Source organism: Gobio gobio, assembly GCF_949357685.1.
Source record: "Gobio gobio genome assembly, chromosome: 14".
NCBI lineage: Eukaryota > Metazoa > Chordata > Actinopteri > Cypriniformes > Gobionidae > Gobio > Gobio gobio.
The window spans coordinates 45,449,440-45,464,807 of NC_137107.1; the positions used below are offsets into that span (position 1 = coordinate 45,449,440).

Here is a 15,368-nt window from a genome sequence, read left to right on the forward strand (position 1 = left end):
TGGTGGCTTGAGAACGCAAATGTTTAAATCATTTCAAAACCTATACCGTTACTTATCATCTTTGTGTAAACTTCAAAAAAACGTGAATCTGTGAGAACGATGACATCATGCACTTAAAGGGATAGTTCACCCAAAAACTAAAAAATTATGTTTTTCTGCTTACCCCTAAGGTATCCAAGATGTAGGTGTCTTCGTTTCTTCAGTAGAACACAAATGAAGATTTTTAACTCCAACCGTTGCTGTTTGTCACTCATATAATTCTTGTCAATGGAGACTAATTCTATTAGAGTAAAAAAAACATGGACAGACAACTTCAAATTAAACCCCGCGGCTCGTGACGACACATTGATGTCTTAAGACACGAAACGAGAGAAACCGAGCGGTATTTATGCAATTATTTCACCTCATATCAGACAAATGTCTTCAGCTCTCCAGACTGCCATCACTTCCTGTGAGTGAGGTCATATCTATGACCCGGACGGAATTTTGACCTCACTCACAGGAAGTGATGGCAGTCTGGAGAGCTAAAGCGCTCGTCTGATATGAGGTGATATATTTGCATAAATACCGTTCGGTTTCTCTCAGAAACCGATCGTTTCGTGTCTTAAGACATCAATGTGTCGTCACGATCCGCGGGGTTTAATTTGAAGTTGTCTGTCCATGTTTTTTTTACTCTAATAGAATTCGTCTCTCCATTGAAAAGAATTATATGAGTGACACACAGCAACGGTTGGAGTTAAAAATCTTCATTTGTGTTCTACTGAAGAAACGAAGACACCTACATCTTGGATGCCTTAGGGGTAAGCAGAAAAACATCAAATTTTTGTTTTTGGGTGAACTGTCCCTTTAAGCATTACGCGTTTAGTCTATAGACAAGAGCGTTTGAATACGTATGCGCACATGCAAGTTGTTTTCCTTTACAAAATGACTGCCAAATGACTTGTCTGGCATGCATCATACAGCGTTTTTAGTCATTTCCGTGTATCCATGTGAACGGGAATCATTTAGATGACGTTAATATCTGTACAGAGGGAAAGGAAGGAGGCCTTCACAGGGGAGAGTGTATTTGTATTTATGCATTTGGCAGATTCTTTTATCCAAAGCGACTTACAGTGCCCTTATTACAGGGACAATCCCCCTGGAGCAACATGGAGGAAAGTGCCTTGCTCAAGGACACTGGTGGTGACCACTGGGATCGAACCAGCAACCTTCTGTGTATCAGTTTCATGGTTTAACCCACTGGACCACCATCTCACCTGCGTAAATCCATAAAGTTGTCTACACAGCATAAGTGGATTGAGTGGATTGGCGAGCGTGCAGAACACTGAGCAAAAACTTAGAGGCGAGTGGATTCTGACTAACTTAAACACCTCTGATTGGCTCCTGCGTTCAAGAGATCAACAAACATGACTGTGATTGGTTCTCACCGCTGCAAAAACACATTGTAAATAGAAACATTTGAAGTTTTCCAGAGCACAAACACCAAAATCCACTGGAGCGTTCACCAAATCAGTTTCATCAGTGTGATATTACAGTATTAACTGAGGGTGCTCTTGGTTTTTTTTAAGTGTGTATATATTTAAATTGGACTTTGGGATGTTTTTTACCCATGTTTTAATTTAACAAAAATTTGGGATCAAACATTAATTGGCAGAGCCCCGGTTAAAGACCCTTGAATTAAACCAAGATCTGAAGTGAATCTTTTATTTCTGCACCACTAGTGTCAACAACTAAAATAGAATAAAGTGATCATTGTTTTCAGACAGGTACATTTCTTAAAGGTGTCTCTACACTGAGGTTGGATATGAGGAAGTGTTTTAACGTCACACACACTTCAGCTTTAAACAGTTCACTTTAATCTAAAGATTTAACCCAAGCATTTTCGCAACAGAGGTTTTAAACTGCTTGTCTTGCAAGTTTGGGGTCGTTGTAAGTCTGAGTGTGTGTTCTAGATCTCCTGACATCACAAAGGCTAGATGTGTGATTGACAGCCATGATGATGTCAGCTGGATGTCAAGACGACACCTTTCAGTCACATCAGCACCAGTGCAACGCTGACAACAGGATGTCAGTCAGCAGGCCCTCTCTCTCTGTGTGTGTGTGTGTGTGTGTGTGAGAGTGAGTGAGTGTGTTAGTGGTGTGTGTGTGTGTGTGTGTTAGTGGTTTGTGCGAGTGTGTGTGTTAGTGGTTTGTGCGAGTGTCTGTGTGAGTGTGAGTGTTTTTTGTCTGTGTGTGTGTGTGTGAGAGTGTGTGAGAGTGTGTGAGAGTGTGTGAGAGTGTGTGAGAGTGTGTGAGAGTGTGTGAGAGTGTGTGAGAGTGCGAGAGAGTGCGAGTGAGTGAGTGTGTGTCTGAGTCCGAGTGTGTGTCCGTGTGTGTGTGTCCGTGTGTGTGTGTGTGTGTGTGTGTGTGTGTGTGTGTGTGTGTGTGTGCGTCTGTGGCTGCTACTGTTATCCAGTTATTATCACAAAATACATACAGATCAATGACCTGATTTGCTGTTCAAAAGCGGTTGGTTAACACACACACACTAAAGTCTGCCCTTCTGGCCTACATAACCAACCACATGACCTGTAATGCAGTGGGTTTTCAGTGGTAGGTAGGGATACTCCCTAAAATAATCGTACTAAGCCATTTGGCGATTTCAGTTTTATCAAATCGCAAGACTGCGATATAAATAATTATATGCGCTGTGTTCATTTACACGTGGTCATCTCATGATCCAGTGTTTTCAGTGTCTCGGTTCATAGTAAATGCTGATCCACACGAACTTCATCTCTGCATCTGCGCATGCATTTGAGACGCTAATAACGTGCATTTGGGATGGAAACACCAACCATCTTTCCATACTCATAATGAGGGAAGTGCTTATAAACTGGCTGTTTTCAACAAGATGTGGAATATTGCGAATTACAAATACATTTGTTACAGTACTTGAGTACTTTTGGTAACACTATGTTAAGGTGACGTAGTCACACATTACTACATGTACTTAAAGCAGAACGAAACTACGCTACTCATGTGTGCTTCATGGACCGTTTATCAGTTCGGACCAATAATACACAGTGCAGCGGGAGCTACTCGCGAGTCATGGGCCGGTCCCGATCATGCTACACGGTTACCACACAGCACTGGGAGATCCAGTGAATAAATCCATTGAATTGGCCACAGAATTAGTAACATCGCTGTGAGGTCTAGTGAGAAGCATTCAGAGTTCTCGGTGCTAAACCACAGATATCGGATCAAACCGCGCTGACGTGGAAACCAGGAGATTCACCATGGCTTTAAAGTCCCTGTAAAGTCAAAACTAAACATGTGTTCTGAGTTCCTCACACCACAGATAAATGTGTTATTAACCACCCAGCCAAATTTGAATCATAAAAAAATCCGGGAAGTACATAAAATAGCTTATCAAAAACCTGAAAAAATGAGCAGCATTCTCTGCTCTCAAACGCTGGGGGTGTGTCCGCTGTCGGCGCCGAAACCACGCCCACTCGCGGGAAAGCGGCAGTAGCACACAAGACAACACTCACTGAACACGAGCGTCTATGATCACAACGCACCAGATGTCGGCGGGACGGGAGGATGAAGGCCTGGGCGGGGGATAGTCGGTTCTGCAGCGGATTATCAGTGAATCCCAGTTGTCTTGTGAAAGTTTGTAAAACGATCTGGTGTAAAGTCACTGCAGAGGTAGGTGTCGGTGATGATCCTCAGCTCTCCATCAAGGTTGCTGTTCACAAAATTAATCCACCTCTTCATCATTTTTGTTTTGTAAGCTGTTTTGTAAGTTGTTGACTATAGTAACTAACAGTACTAACAGTAACTCGCGATCGAGCGGGCAAACTGATGCGAATGTGCTCTAGTTATGATCGTGTTTGTTAGGGGAGGAGCCAGGCTCGGTGGCTTCAGTGCGTCATCGAGCCACCGTTTTAGCCCCGCCCAAAAAATCCTGAACACAGCAACGGTGAAAAACTGTTTAACGGTCTAACTTCTGAATTCAGTACTTCATAGTTCACAGTCTTTGTAATGTGTTTCAGCAATACATTTCTAACTTGTATAATGTGTTTAGAAACAAATCTCAGAATTGCCTTTACAGGGACTTTAATGTAGTAGCACTAACTGTAATCATGGTATTGTGGCAAAAATAGTCAAACGCTTACAAGTAGCTACTGCACATCTTTTTCCAGCACTTCAAAACTCTAATATTATCATATTTAAATGTTATTTTTAATGTGATGACCAAAACATTATTAGTTCATCCTTCAAAGATTGTCCCCATTTATGAAACGAAAAGTTTCAAGATGTAGGAAAAAAAACATTAAATTACTAGAGTTGTTCCAATTCCGATACTAGTATCGGAAATATCACCGATACCACAACAAGTTCTGGCATCGGTATCGGCGAGTACTTGAACCCACGTACCGATCCGATACCATTTTCTTCAACAAGACCTAGTTATTATGACCGCTAGCTTTGCCTAACCGCTGCACGGTTCTTCATCGCTGCTCAGAATGCATTGCAAACACAGGAAGTTGTGCTGTGTTGCCACAAGCAACCACTGTTTAGAGCAGCGAAGAAGAAATGAAAAAGCGTTAGCAGTATGTCCGCTGTTTAGCAGTATTGCTAGACTGCGTAAACCCAGCCTGATCTGCCGGCGATTTGATTTCGCCCTGCAACTCAGTCTGGAAACCTGTACATTCATTTCTACTGCTTCTGTTACACTTTTGCGGGAACCAATCACAGACTGGCCTATCCACCTGGCACACTATTGGCGGGTTTAACGCGATGACGGATAGAGAAGCAATGGGTTGTTGCCTGTTGATCACGCCTCTTGTGGTCTGATTAGTTGAAGGACTATCCAATTGCGTACAGAGTCATTTGAACTATGCTCGTTGATCACGCCTCTTGTGCAGTAGAAAATACAGAGCAGACTCTCCAGACCAATGTTCAATATTAAATTGAGCTTGGTCTGGTGATAGCCAGACAACAGTATTTCGTCTCACACGTGTGACATTCTCTTGCTGTCTTTGTCCTCCCCCAGTTTCTCTACCTCTACGTGCGTCTTTACAGTCTATGGTCACTATATGAGGACACAAACGCATAAACCGCCACTTCATGAGAATTTACGGTGTCATATAATGAACACAGACACTCAAAAGTGTTCACGGCAACCCGTCAAAATAAAAGTTCGGTTTAACGTGAAGAAATTTTCAGAATATATTAGGGCTGTCATTTTTGAGAAAAATCTAATTCGAACGGATATCAAATATCAAGCAATGTATTCGAATATCTACGAGCGCCCCCCGGTATTTGCGCGTCAATGTTGAGAGAAGTGGGTATTTGTCACAGCCTGCTCTGGCCGTCTGCTGTGTCTCTGACTCCGCTGCCTCATTTGGATGGTAACTCGACAGGTGAGCGCAAAGATTGGATGTCGAGGATGTGTAAGAGAACCGTTTTTTTGCAAATTCGGCAAACTACCTTATCTTTATAGGGTTACTTTACCATCTACGGTGTAGAACCCAAAATGTTTCCAGACACTACTTTTAAGATGGGTTGGGGTCGTAATTGTCCCCTCAGGCTGGCCGTTCTGAGAGTTATCTTCCATTTTCAAAACAGACAGGCTCAGGGTTGCCAGGTTTTCACAACAAAACCCGCCCAATTGTTACTCAAAACTAGCCCAAAAGAAGCCCAATCCCGTTTCAGGGGGGCTTCTCTGGTAAAAATCGCATTTGGGGGGTAAAATGTGTGTTTTTTTGCCATAGTTGCCTACTAAAATTTGCATTCCCGGGGCTAAATATCACATAATTGGGGTCACTTCAACCCACGGACATGAAAAACAGCCCGCGGCAACTATGTTGAAGTAGCCCAATTTCGCGGGAAAACCCTGGACAGGCTATTAATCGCTTGATTTGGTCATGGGCCTATGCTACAATACATTTAGAGCGCCCTCTATTAGATGAGATGGCAAACAATAAAATAAAAAACAAACGGTCTAATCATAGACTGTAAAAAATGCGCTACATGGCACTTTAAAAACCGAATCGTTTATTTATAGTTCGATCACGGATATTTCACGTCATCTTCGAATGCATATTCAAATATCGAATAAAAAGTGACAGCCCTAGAATATATTAGGCTACTGTTGTAGCCTACAGTAGATTTAGCTACGTCTCTATGTAATAATAATAATACGTCTCTACTAATAATAATAATTATGCCTAGAAGGTTGTAAAGATATTTTCTGATTAATATATCATTTTTTTTTATATTCCTTCATGTATTTGTTGCACTGTTTTTTATACGGTTATATTGTAAAACTAAAATACCTTTTTCAGTTTGCGGTGTTAGATTTGTGGCTGCATTTGAAGTTCTTTTTCGCTAAAGAAAAATAAATAATATTACTGTCAAATGCATGTCAGAGAATACAAATACTGTAATAAATACAGTAGTTCACTGTATGTATTTGTTCATGTTTTATTAAGGGATAAGTCTGAAGCACACCATAAAATAATTATAACAGTTCATACAGGGCTTGTAGTGTATATACAGCTGTATATACAGATACACACCCAGGTATCGGATCAGTACTCGGTATTGGCCGATACTCTGAGCCCAGGTATCGGAATCAGTATCGGGAAGGGAAAAAGGGTATCGGAACATCTCTATAAATGACCATTGTACAGTAACTAGTAGGTGGCATTTATTGGCTTATTAGCTATTTAAACTCCCTTTCACTAGTTTTGCTTTTGAATAAATATTGGGATATTATGAATGATAATAATTAAAGTTAATTTTATCTACACAACTCGAGCTCAGTGCTTTTTTGTCAGCCCCCCAGTGCTACCACATACTTTCTGTAGAACTCAGTGGCACCTGCCCTCAAATGTTAGTCTGGAGCACTGTGAACTTAGAATAAAACGGCACATTGTATTTCCTGTACGTTAAATCTATTTATTACCAAGTAATGCAGTCCAAATGGGGGAAATGTGAATAACTGTTGCAGGTTGATTTAAGGTGTGCCCGCCCCTACATTTTCTGCTTGTGCTCCTAAAAGTTCTCAGTAAGGGGCTAAAGTGCTCCTAGTAAAACAGTGAGTCTGGAGTCCTGGTAATAACAGTAAATTATGCATAATTGCAAGTAACTAACCCTAAACCAAACCCTAACCGTAACTCTATAGTAAGTACATGTAGTTAATTAATATTGTACAAAGTAACTACATCACCTTAAAATAAAGTGGAACTCCACTTATAATTTTGGATAATTCAATTGTGGTATACTTTTAGGTTTCGGAAAGCTAAGAACAGAGGTTTAGGAAGCCTCGGGAAAGGGATTTACTGGCGGAAACAATAGTGGCGCAAAACTGAAGCTCACCAGAGAAACAATAGAGCTATTGTTCTGTTCTAGAACAATACCGAATCACTGTACATTCTTATTCTACAACACGAGATAAAACAACCCAAGATGAAATCAACACACCAGCCTGAGGTTTTACACAACCAATATCTAGACTCATATCTAGAGATCAGGGGTTCTGAGGCCTGACTGAATGCCACTGTATCTCACATCTTGATGATTAATTGGCCTAACTGATATAATCAGTCTATCACTGTCCCAAAATAACTCAACTCATCATTTTCTAAAGAAGTTGAACTACAACATAACAGATCTTCAGATAAAATACACCCAACAGAGCTTGACAGACTTCAAACATCTGCTAAACTAATCTCTAAACATTCACAGTACAACCAAACAGAACTCAATCTACAATCAATCAAACGCCAAACAAAAGCTTTTTAAGTCAGATAATGCAAAGCTCTCTGAACTGTATAACCTACAATGAACACGTCATCCACAACAATGCTTTCATTTCTCCTCTCAAGGTTACAGCGGTCAGCAGGACACAGCATGCACACCATTGTGTTACAAGCGCATTAAAGCTACAAATGCATGGAGTCATATATGCATTTCCAATTAATCAAACAATAAGATAGATTGATGCACAGCAGTTGATAGGCGAAATCTGTCCATATAGCAGGACAGAGTAGAATCCCCTTTTCTGCAGTTTAAAATGGCCTTTCTGTAAAACAAGCACAATAATATGAGAATATGCTGAACATGCAAAACATAAAACGACCAGTCTTTTAACTACAGGCCCACAAAACTCAATTACAGACATCAACACACACACACACACACACACGAAAACTGATCCCCCCCCTCCACACACACACACACACACACACACACACACACACACACACACACACACACACACACACACACACACCAATGTCTCTACCTCTCTCACACACTCGTGATGTGATCCGAATCCAAATGGAATGTGATGAGATCCGGCAGTTCTGATTGGCTGAAGAAGCAGGAAGTGAGCACATTCCACACACATTCCATCTCACACAGCACCGCAGACGACCAATGAAAAGAACTGAGCCAATCAGAATCTTAGTTCACGATGAGGGCAGCGGGGATTGGTTAATCGGTGGTGGGCGGCTGAAAACAACCCTATCATCAGCACTGTTCTGTGCAACAAACAAAGCCCTTTTTGTCAAGGAATAGGTTTTACACAACAAGGTGAATGCGGTCTATTAGTGTGTGCTATACATCATCCCCCATCATGACTTATTATTATCGTCATCTATCAACGCTTCGTAGAGTCCAAACAATAGCAAACCTAAATACTGAAGAACTTAAACTGTCTCTAAATGTCTGTTTTAATGTAAATAAAGGTTTACAGACAAATGCAGATAAAGTATGTTTACAATCCAGAGAAATTAGTGACATTTCAAAGGCATGACGCACGAGCCAGAGAAACAACCATAATCTCACAAATCTAGACAAACCTCTATCTCTAATTCTTCTTAAACGGTCACAACATTTACCATAAAAATAGCATTTGTTTCTTCCTGTAAGACAATAAATATATAGCGCACTTTATTGTATTCATCTCAAAGATTAATCTCATTCAAGATGCCTCATCAGATCTGACAGTCCAGCCATCATGCAGAATTTTCTCTTCCACAAGAATCATTATCTACACACACACCACTTTCTTTGTGAGGACTCTCAACAGATGTAATGTTTGTTTTTATACTGTACAAACTGTATATTGTCTCACCTTAGACTAACCCTACCCATCACACACACACACACACACACACACACACACACACACACACACACACACACACACACACACACACACACACACACACACACACACACACACACACACACACACACACACACACACACACACACACACACACACACACACACACACACACACACACACACACACACACACACACACACACACACACACACACACACACACACACACACACACACACACACACACACACACACACACACACACACACACACACACACACACACACACACACACACACACACACACACACACACACACACAAACCTACCCATCACACAAAACGTTCTACATTTTTACAATAAAAAATAAAAATACTAATTCTGTATGATTTCTTGTTTCCTCGTGTGGACCTCCACAGTGACACAAGTCCCCATGAGTCAGTGTGCATTCAGACTGAAGTCCCCACTGGGATACAAAAACGTGAACACACACCTCTCTCCAAACCTGTGTTATTGTAAACACACACATAGAACAGACTGTGGTGATCACACTGACTCCACTGCTCCGAGTCAGACGGCAGCTTCTCAGTTAAAGGGGTGGTTGATCAGCTTTTTCGAAGGCTTGGTTGTGTTTATGGGGTGCACTGTAACATAGGTTCATGCTTCGCTAAAAAAAACTAAAACATTTTTCACATATTTTACCTTTATTCTAGCCTGGATGCCAGACGAACTTATCCCCGCCCACAACATTCGAGTTCAGGAAGTTCGGTCTGGACTTGATCCGTTGTGGAGCAACTATGCCCGAACAAAAGCTGTTCGGACCAATCAAATTGTCAGGGCGGGCTTTAGACGATGATGGACAGATGATCAACAGTAACGCAATCATCCACGTCACCAAAGAGCGCTTGGGTTGAATTTGTTCTAATCCTAAACGGAGAACTTGCTCGTATATGCATTCACCTTCACTATTTCTCTCAGAAATGAAGATTGTGTTTGCAAGTACTCTGTGTATCCTTAAATTCTTTTTACAACACCGGCAAACATCATTTACACTCACTTCTTCCAGCGTGTGTGCAACAGGGTTGCCAAGTTTTCACAACAAAACCCGCCCAATTGCTACTCAAAAATAGCCCAAAACAAGCCCAATAGCTTTCCGGGGGGGTCTCCAGAAAAAAAGGCGTTTGGGGGGGTGAAATGTGTGTTTTTTTGGCAGGGTTGCCTGGGTCTAAATATCACAATTGGGGTCGCTTAAACCCGCGGACATCAAAAAACAACCCACGGCAAAACCGCAGACTTGGCAACACAGTGCAGTTGAGTTCTGTTGACATTTGACAACTAACATTATGCGTCGCTCCGTTGCTCTGATTGGTTGTAGGTCTATCCAATTGAGGTCTTTCCTGGTTCGGTTGAAACACACCCCATAATCACAGCCCAACGGAGCAGCATCAGACTCATATTCTGACTAGAATTGAGAATGCCAACGTCAGGCTACCTTTATTCTACACCGCTGAGTAGACTTGTAAAAACGGCCGGAGAGCTTACTGGTTCAATGAAGCCCCTCCCTCAGAAACACGCAATGGGCTCAGATTGGTTAGCTGGCCCTGTGAGTTGTGATTCGCTAACCGCCTAGTGCACATTGTCTGTAAACGTCACAACCCTTACTATTATAGGTAGTTGCATATGCTCAGGTGTACTGTAATAAACAATGCCATCAATATTGCCTCATCAATTTGAGCCCGAATCAGACCCAGAGAATATCAGTGAAGAGGATCGAGCAGAACCTGTGCAAGACCGGCTGTTACAGGACGTTTCAGAATGGCATGTTTTTTTATTTGTAGTTGTCTCATACTTTGTAGACACGATTTTATTTGTAAATGCTACTAATGTTTGCTTTTGATATATGGTTTTAGCCTTATTAAAGCTTTAGTACACCAGAATATTGCCTTGTATTCATTTAATGGTTCTAACAAATGATACTAGAGTTCTCGAAGGGATTATTTGATTACAGACTGTGGATCTATAGTGATTGCTAATGACTGTATAGCACCGTTAGTTTTGTTATACAATGAGTAGCCAAATATCTGTCGCCACAACTATGAAATAATTACGAAGACTAATCGTGGATTTATTACAGTGGCCATATCAAACACAGAACCATGTTTAGCGTGCCTGCATTTTCACTGATCACAAACGCCAACAAACACCAACATTCGAAGTTCGCTAGTGGGATTAAAAAGAAGTTTGTAGGTGTTTATCGAATACATTTTAATTAGCTATCAGGAAACTGGCTAGCGGAGCCAAACAGTGCTCGCCTTGGTGTACGTCATTGCTGCAGCATAAAAATAACGATAGAACTATTCATGGAAAACACATCAACAAAGATTAAAACATACTTACAGGTTGTGGCCCATAAACGACAGCTTCTGCTTTTAAAGTGGGAACTGCTGTCCTCCGTAAAATGTGCAGCACTGAGAGCTATATTTGGATTATAACGTTCAGCGTTTCGACGGCATGGCAACAACTCTACTAACTCTTCCTCTTCTCAACATGGCCTTTGTTGTGTGTTCCCGGGGGCGGGGTTTATATCAATTTTAGGGTTAGTGATGTTCCTAACCCACATGAAGCTCATTGTAGTCCCTACTGGCCGTTTGTTGTAGTCCTTAAAAAGAAAGAAAGAAATTCTTTAAAAGAAAATATCTCCCTTTTCTTTGAACTTAGCAGATGTTGTTTATGCTCAGACAGCAACAATACACACTAACTAAAGTTAAAAAAGTTAACCCCTTTAATGCACTCAAATACATTCAAATGTCATTCTTATGCTAATCCAGAGTTTAACTAACAGTTTAAATGAAGAGTAAAACTGCTCTACTACAGTATATGATGCTCTCAGACTGACATGTGCCTGTTTAGACATGTCTCTCTCTCTGGACACACACATACCTCCAAGTACTGAGAAGTTCACAGACATTTGTAAGACTGCACACAACCCTTCAAATGTTTCCCCCTATATATTGAACACCGACTGCATTTACAACATGCTTAAAGGGATAGTTCTCCCAAAAATGACAATTCTGTCATCATTTACTCACCCTGAATTTCTTTCTTCTGCTTAACACAAAAGATGATATTTTGACGAAAATCAGTTACCAAACTGTTGATGGACCCTATTGACTTAACTGTTTAGTTCCCCATATTCTTCAAAATATCTTCTTTTGTGTTCAGCAGAAGACAGAAACTCATACAGGTTTGGAACAACTTGACAATTTTCATTTGGGGGTGAACTATCCCTTTAAATCAGCGGTCCTGGAGGGCTGCTGTCCTGCAGAGTTTAGTTGCAGTCTGGTTCCGGTGTGTTTATTTGGGGTTGGAGCTAAACTCTGCAGGACAGCAGCCCTCCAGGACCGAGTTTGGAGACCCCCTGATTTAAATGTATGCCTACACAACTATATCACAATGCACCAATATCCTCTGATTATAGAGCATCTATTCAGAACAATAACCATGACTAGACTTCATATGCTGAATCAGACAGATAAATCACGAGCCAGCTGAAGCCCAGACATGATTATAATCACACGTAAAGTAACTTACTTTTAGTTATATTATTTGCATGAAATACTCTTTACATAACAGTCACTTACTGATTCTCAAGTGAGAAACCCATAATATTTTAATAAAGCGTATGTTAAGACAGTCCAAAACTGAAAAAAATCTGCAACCATTTTAGATCACAAAACAAATTAGCATACACTAAAAAAATGCTGGGTTAAAAACAACCCAAGTTGGGTTGAAAATGGGCAAACCCAGCAAAAAAATAAATATATATATATATATATAACCAGAAAATTGGTTGGAAATTAAATATCAGACATAATTACTAGAGGTGAACATTTATTGAAGGTGCAGTATGTAAATTTCCCATCCGCTAGAGGTCGCCTGTTCAAAACAAAGGCGTAATTTGATGACGCCATGTTTGAGCGCAGAATCCTGGGACATGTGGTCTTCACCTCACAGCCGGTGGACAAGAATCGGGATCGGACTTGGGCTGAAATCATGTTGATGGATGTGATTATTAACGTTAGTGTAGTCTGAAGCAGAGCAGGAGCGAGTGTTGTGGAGCTGAGGAACCACTGGAGCGATTGTTAATAAGAAGAGCGCAACACGCCTCGCGAGCAGTGGGACTTTTATTATGGCAGAGTCGCCGGCGCCACTTCCGCTGTTCCGGTCATGAGTGTGAAGTAACGCAGCTCTGTTGATCATATTAGACACACATGAGTGTGTGACGTTACTCTGCGGCTGCTATGACACTTGTTCGCACTGCAGTGAGAGTAAAGCGTTTCTGCAAAATAAAACAGGAAACCGAGGAGAACGCAGATATGAAGCCATCGACAGGCGGCTCCCTCACACGTCCCGGTTTCTTGGTTAAAAGAGCAATTTTCTCACGATTTACAAATAGTTGGAAACATTTGGGATGTTGTAAGTCCTCAACTGAACAAAATATATAACACTGGCCATTTTTGGATATTTTGCTGAAAAATGTTACATAGTGCACCTTTAATACATGTTTATTGTTTAATTATTATTAATTGAACTTATTTATAATGTTCCTTTATTAAACATATTAATTGGGTACATTAAGCAAGCAATACAGTCATTTTTAAACAATAGTTGAGTAAAATAAAACTACCCAGCAGGTTACTCACTGAGTTAAAACAACCCAATTACAGGGTTTGTCCATTTTCAATCCAAAATAATGAGAGCAAATGAAATAGCAAATAATAATAAAATATGAATTAAGGTGATGCATATATTATATTTTAAGGTAATGCACATTTGTTGCAGTCTAATCATTAATAGCATATAAGCAGCACTGCATCAGTTGTAAAATGAGTGTTATATATCGGTCAGTCGAGTAAATGCAGCCCAGCTGCGTGTCACTGATGAGGCTGAAGCAGCAGGAGAAGATCATGCATATGCGGGTGTTTGTGGCCCTGCCCGCGTCTGATGCAACCACCGGGGATCGATACGATATCAAACCGGTAATACTGTCTCGAACCGGCCAGCAGGAACATAATCTCATGATCATGCGGATATTTAACTAGACCGCCCATAACAGCAGCAGATCAGCTAATCATACAACATGTCAACAGTTTATTCTCCAATGAACATCACGTGTGTGCCTTTATTCCTTTAACCCGGCTCCTATTATGACTTGAGCCACAATAAAAACAAAAACACACGCATTGATCAAAAGCCGAATCCGCGCCGCGCTTCAATCAGACATGTGTCATCTGTGCGTGATCACAGCACCGCCGCCGCCCGGTCAAACCGACACGGTGTCAACAAGAACATACAAAGTTGCGGATCACAAAGAGTGTGAAGTGTTACAATGTATCACAGACGGTCCATCCGGCCGCGCGCGGTTACTACAGTCTGCGCTGGATACGCCACAGTAAACACCCCAACCCGGCGAGACAAACCCCAAACACACGCAAATACTCACCGCAGATCTGCGATCGGGCCTGCGGGGATCGCCGGGTGTCCTCCGGGGTTAATTCCGCCCGGTCATGAGTGCTTCCCGTGGACAGAGAGGCGTCCTGGAGGAGAGATTAGCCTGCGTCCCTCTCTCTCCCACTCACACACACACACACACACACACGCTCGCAGGGATGAGAATGCAGGAATGTGACGTTTAGTCCGGTTTGCTGACAGGACACGCGCACGTGGCAACCGGGGATTGTGGGAATTCGAGTTCCAAGAGGATAGTTATTTATAAGTGTAGATATCTCTTGTTGAATAGTTGCGATATTATAATCCATTGTAGTTTTTGTTTGATTTTATTTGTGGGTTGTTGACATGGCATTTTCACTGTCACACAAGATAACATTTTTTATTTAATTAGTATTGTCATCATTTAAAATTGAGTAAATGGTTAAATCTTTCTTTTTTTCTTACATGGACCTGTTGCTATAACAGATTTTTTTTACTGTGACTGTCTCAAGCATGATAAATTACAACTTTTATAAATTAAGAAGAAAAGCATATACACGTTAATAAATACCTCAGGCATAATTTTATAAAAGACAACCATTTTTTTCATCCATACATTTCTAAAAGCGCAGGAACTTGATACATTTTGTCACTGAAAACCATGTGACACCATATCCTGATTTTAAATCGGGCAATTCCGGTTTAAAGTGTAATTAGTTGAAGGACCCCATTCAAGGTCATGTTACTGTGAA

The 15,368-nt window shown here is 41.1% G+C and overlaps 1 protein-coding gene across 4 annotated transcripts in view; it reads right to left on the reverse strand.

Moving 5' to 3' along the window:
* The window catches only part of ctif (CBP80/20-dependent translation initiation factor), a 111,770-nt gene extending 96,967 nt beyond the window's left edge, over window positions 1-14,803 (reverse strand). For 2 of the 4 annotated variants that reach the window (XM_079834077.1, XM_079834075.1), the window contains exons 1-2: window positions 14,630-14,791; window positions 11,524-11,785 (exon numbers count right to left, since the gene is read on the reverse strand). The gene's annotated coding sequence lies outside the window, so the exon portion shown is untranslated. Of the gene's footprint in view, window positions 1-11,523; window positions 11,786-14,629 lie in introns of all 4 variants that reach the window. The other 2 variants (XM_079834076.1, XM_079834074.1) reach the window with 1 other exon arrangement.
* Between the last annotated feature and the right edge of the window lie 565 nt (window positions 14,804-15,368).